A 6000-nucleotide genomic window follows, 5' to 3' on the forward strand; every position below is an offset into this window, starting at 1 on the left:
GAAACGTCAACTCGTCCCGCAAAAAATAAGACCTCACATGACTCAGTGGGTCAAAATATAGAAAAATTATAGCTCTCAATATGTGGTGATGCAAAAACTATTTTTACAATAAAAAGCGTCTTTTAGCGTGTGACAGCTGCCAAACATAAAAACCGCCATAAATAGTAAATCAAACCCCCCGTTATCACCCCCGTAGTTAGGGAAAAATAATAAAATTTAAAAAAATGTATTTATTTCCATTTTCCCATTAGGGTTAGGGCTGAGATTAAGGTTAGGGGTGTGTTGGGGTTAGGGTTGGAGTTAGAATTGGGGGGTTTCCACTGTTTGGGCACATCAGGTGCTCTCCAAATGCAACATGGCGTCTGATCTCAATTCCAGCCAATTCTGCGTTGAAAAAGTCAAATGGTGCTCCTTCCCTTCCAAGCTCTGCCATGCGCCCAAACAGTGTTTTACCCCCACATATGGGGTATCAGCCTACTCAGGACAAATTGCAAAACAACTTTTGGGGTCCAATTTCACCTGTTACCCTTAGGAAAATAAAAAATTGGCAATAATATCATTTTTGTGGAAAAAAAATGATTTTTTTATTTTCACTCCCAGGCGTTATAAACTTCTGTGAAGTCCTTGGGGGTTCAAAGTGCTCACCACACATCTAGATAAGTTCCTTGGGGGGTCTAGTTTCCAAAATGGTGTCATTTGTGGGGGGTTTCCACTGTTGTGGCACATCAGGGGCTTTCCAAACGCGACATGGTGTCCGGTCTGAATTCCAGCCAAAAAAGTCAAATGGCTCTGCTTCCCTTCCGAGCTCTGCCATGCGCCCAAATAGTCGTTTACACCCACATATGGGGTATCAACGTACTCAGGACAAATTGCACAATAACTTTTATGGTCCTATTACCCTTGGGAAAATAAAAATTGGGGGTGAAAAGATCATTTTTGTGGAAAAAATGTTTTTTTAATTGTACGGCTGTATGTTATAAACTTCTCTGAAGCCCTTGTGTGTTCAAAGTCCTCACCACATATCTAGATAAGTTCCTTGGGCTGTCTAGTTTCCAAAATTGGGTCACTTGTGGGGGGTTTCCACTGTTTAGGCACATCAGGGGCTCTCTAAACGTGACATGGCGTCCGGTCTGAATTCCAGCCAATTTTGCATTGAAAAAGTCAAACGGCGCTCCTTCCCTTCTGAGCTCTGCCATGCACCGAAACTGGTTCCCCCCAACATATCATGTATCAGCATACTCAGGAGAAATTGCACAATTGCAGTCCAATTTCTCCTGTTACCCTTGGTAAAATAAAAAAAATTGGACCTGAAGTAATTTTTTTAGTGAAAAAAAGTTAAATGTTCATTTTTTTAAACATTCAAAAAATTCCTGTGAAGCACCTGAAGGGTTAATAAACTTCTTGAATGTGGTTTTGAGCACCTTAAGGGGTGCAGTTTTTAGAATGGTGTCACTTTTGGGTATTTTCTATCATATAGACCCCTCAAAGTGACTTCAAATGTGATGTGGTCCCTAAAAATAAAATGGTGTTGCAAAAATGAGAAATCGCTGGTCAACTTTTAACCCTTATAACTTCTTAACAAAAAAAAATTTTGGTTCCTAAATTGTGCTGATATAAAGTAAAATATGTGGGAAATGTTACTTATTAAGTTTTTTGTGTGCCGTATCTCTGTGATTTAAGGGCATAAAAATTCAAAGTTGGAAAATAGCGAAATTTTCAAAATTTTCGCCAAATTTCTGTTTTTTTCACAAATAAACGCAAGTTATTTGAATGAAATTTTACCACTATCATGAAGTACAATATGTCACGAGAAAACAATGTCAGAATCACCGGGATCCATGGAAGCGTTTCAGAGTTATTACCTCATAAAGGGACAGTGGTCAGAATTGTAAAAATTGTCCCGGTCATGAAAGTGTAAACCATCCTTGGGGGGTAAAGGGGTTAATGCTCTCTCGCATTTTTGCAAGGAAATTCAAAAAATAAAAAGATTCTTTAATTTGAAAATTATTTTTAAAAAAACCAACTGTTTTTTGTTTTTTTCATACATTTTGCCAGTTTTAATATACTGGTGTCGCCCATCTACGGCATGTATATCTGTTGTTTCATCTAGTGAATTCATCCTGCTGTGTGGATGTGGCTTTAAAGACTAACCGTGCTGTACATTTACAGTAGTAGTAGTGTAATCAAATTTAATGTATATTTTTTTTGCAATTACAGAACAGCTTATTTTCTGTAAGTACTTGGAAACATTTGAACCTTTCGATATCTTGGGGGCCATGAAGTCCTTGCTGTAAAGTGACAATGTTGAGAAGTTTGTCTGGGTGTCTTAATGGCAGCTGTGGGTGGGGTAGATAAGATAACATTAATAACGCTGCTTTACAGATCACTGGATAAACCTTGCCTGGAGCAGTACAGCTAAATATATCAGTAGCTTCTAAAATTCCACATTTTATGTAAAATCTATTCCATTAGTAATTACAGTATTCTGTTACATTTACTTCACTTTCACTGCTCAATAGTGAACGTTATCCCTGGCAGATTGCATTTCTATGGAAATCCTAAATTTATTAGTTTCTCTGATTTAATTTTTGCTACATTTTTCTCCAAAAATACTTTATAAAAAGTTCTTTGAAAGAGAGCTTAATTTGTGCTGTATGCAAATGAAAGATCAGGGTGGGCCCAGACTTTTAAGGGCCCCATGCATAATAGATAGGTGTTGGCTGTAAGATGGTTTGACAGATCATTCGAATGGCGGCTATCTTCCCACAACCTCTCCAGTGTTCCTCCCCCAACTACTCCAGTGCTCCTCAACCAACTTACTCCAGTGCTCCTGAACCTACTACTTCAGTGCTCCTCCCACAACCACTCCAGTGTTCCTCCCCAACTGCTCCTGTGCTCCTCCCCAACTACTGCAGAGCTCCTCCCACAACTACTCCAGTGTTCCTCCCCAACTGCTCCTGTGCTCCTCCCCAACTACTCCAGAGCTCCTCCCACAACTACTCCAGTGCTCCTCCCACAACTACTTCAGTGCTCCTCCCCCAACTACTCCAGCACTCCTCAACCAACTACTCCTGTGTTCCTCAACCAACTACTCCTCTGGCATCTGTTTATCTATTTTCAAAAAGGATCATGCTTGATCCTTCTGTTCTCCCACATAATCTGTCATGGGAGAGTCAGGAGACTTCATACACATTAGGCTGTTATCTGAGCCCACCGATATCATGGGTTCGGCCAACATTAGTCTAGTGTGTATGATCATCTTAAAAGTCCTGGCCAATTATCTAAGGCCTTCACTGGTATATTGATTCATGTAGATGATCATAAAAGTCCTGGCCAATTATTTAAGGCCATCACTGGTATATTAATTCATGTAGATGATGTCTACAATGTTTTGAACAAGCTGCAGGAAGATTGAGGCTTGCATGGTAAAGCTAAAAAATAGTGCACGCTGTTTTTGGTCTGTACATGCATTAGCCCTGATAACCCATAAGGAGCACTGGCGCATGCACAGACCAAGATTAATTGCTCTGTCCACACAAGAAGATATACTCTGCACATGTGCAATTTAAGAGCTATGTAAGTGCTCCAGGGGTGAGGCTAAAGCCCCCGTCACAAATTGCGATCTCGCTAGCGAGATCGCTGCTGAGTCACAAGTTTTGTGACGCCACAGCGATCTCACCAGCAAGATCGCTGTGTGTGACACTTCTCAGCGACTGGCCCCCCTGCCGGGTATCGTTGATCATCCTGGAATGGCTAGGACATTTTTTTGATCGCTGGTCTCCCGCTGGCCAGCACGCATCGCTGCGTGTGACAGGCAGGAGACCAGCGATCAGCGAGCTGCTACTGGTAACTAAGGTAAATATCGGGTTTCTAAGCGGCGCGCAGTGCTTAGAAACCCGATTCATACCTTAGTTACCAGCGCGCTGGTGCAGGGAGCTGGTAACCAAGGTACACATCGGTTTTCTAAGTGCCACGCGCCGCTTAGAAACCCGATGTGTACCTTGGTTACCAGCTCCCTGCACCAGCACGCTGGTAACTCAGTACACAGTGGGTAACTAAGCGACGTGCGTCGCTTGTTACCGTGTCGCTGGGGCTGATTGCTGGTGAAGCTGCCTGTTTGGCAGCTCACCAGCGATCATGTAGAGCGACACACCAGCAATCCTGACAAGGTAATATCGTAATTACTACCTTGACTCTTAAGGCCCCGCTACACATAACGATGTCCCAGCGATCCCACCAACGATCCAACATGATGGGATCGCTGGGATATCGTTAAGCTGATCGCTGGTGAGCTGTCACAAGACAGCCCCTCTAGCGATCAGGACCAGCGACGCTGGACACTGGTTTCTAATGTAAACATCAGGTATCCAGGAGCCGCGGCTCCTGGATACCCGCTGTTTACTTTGGAAACCGGCGTACACGCTGGTTTCCAAGGTAAACATCGGGTATCTAAGAGCCGTGCGACTCCTGGATACCCGGTGTTTACCTTGGAAACCAGCGTGTACGCCGGTTTTAAAAGGAAAACAGCGGGTATCCAGGAGCCGCAGCTCCTGGATACCCGATGTTTACATTAGAAACCAGCGTCCAGCGTTGCCGATTGCTGGTCTCTTGCTGCCACACGCAGTGATGCGTGCTGACGAGCGGGAGACCAACGATCGAAAAATGGCCCAGGCTGATCGAGCACGATCAGTGATAACCGGCAGGGGGGCCAGTCGCTGATCCCCGTCACACACAGCGATCTCACTGGCGAGATCACTGTGGCGTCACAAAATCAGTGATCTCGCTAGCGAGATCGCTGTGTGTGACGGGGCCTTTAGGGTCCCCGGTGGTACTAAATAACCGCTGCTTGGTAAACCTTAACCTATCGGTGGTCATATAATAACCTGCTTACCTGGCCAGACCGAAGTAAATGATGTGCGCTGAGAGATCTGTAATAGTTTCGATGAGAAAATCCAGGGCAAGGTTAAATCACTTTTTTTAAAATGCATCTGACCCCATTAGCTAATTTATGTGACATTTTGCAAAATAATATTTTCTACTACTGATATCTTAAAATTATTGAACTAAGGTCATCACCATTCTTGTGATCACCTTTGTTCTTAGGTATACAGGGCACCCACCAAATATTTCAATTTTTTACGAAGTTTAAGTCACAGACTCTTTGGTATAAATCTTCTGTGGTGGCCAAACAAGGTCAGATCCTATTTCCTAGAGATTGAAGCCAAACGATAGTCCTTTATTTTGAACAAAGGTATTTAGCCCAATTCAATAAAATGTGATTAAAGATGGAAAATATATCCCAATTAAGTCATAGATGTCTGTTCTAATAGTAGGGTTGAATATTTCTATTGGTCCACATGGGAATTTGTTGGTCTTTTTTTTGTGTTGACATCATAGAGGGTATGATTGCAAAAAATTCTCCATCCAGTGGAAAAGGTTTCCATCAGATGGCCACAAGCGACAGAATGTAAGGCTCATGGAGTTTGGAAGGAAAATTTGTACCAAAGCCCAACACATACCATGTTCCACTTATAATGCTGGTCTCTTGGGTGGCAGAGGGGCATTTGGGCTTTATGGAAATACTTCTGATATCCTAGCCCCAGTTGTTTTGGTATCTGTAATCCACATCGCATCAGCTCTGAAGAAATGTCTGCAAGATGTTCCTTAAATGTACATCTAGGGTAGCAACAAGATATTTTAAACATGTTTCCACCAAAAATTGAAAGTAATATATATTTTAACGATATCTGAGGTTGTACAAGAACTGAGCAGCTACTGAGGAGACCACAAGAGGGTGGGTTCAGGCTCAGTTAATGTGCACTAAGTACCTTTCTCCATTATTAGTTGAGGACACCAAACTTCTGGGATGGTGAGGATGATGGCATAACTCCATAATGATTTTGCTAAGGGACTTCGTATCTTGGGATCGTTATGACTGATATCTGCCCATCACTTCAAATCCTCAGTAATAAACCTGCAGTGGGCAGTGGATAATTATAC

Source organism: Dendrobates tinctorius, unplaced genomic scaffold (assembly GCF_039654945.1).
Source record: "Dendrobates tinctorius isolate UK_male_01 unplaced genomic scaffold, ASM3965494v1 ptg000065l, whole genome shotgun sequence".
Lineage (NCBI taxonomy): Eukaryota > Metazoa > Chordata > Amphibia > Anura > Dendrobatidae > Dendrobates > Dendrobates tinctorius.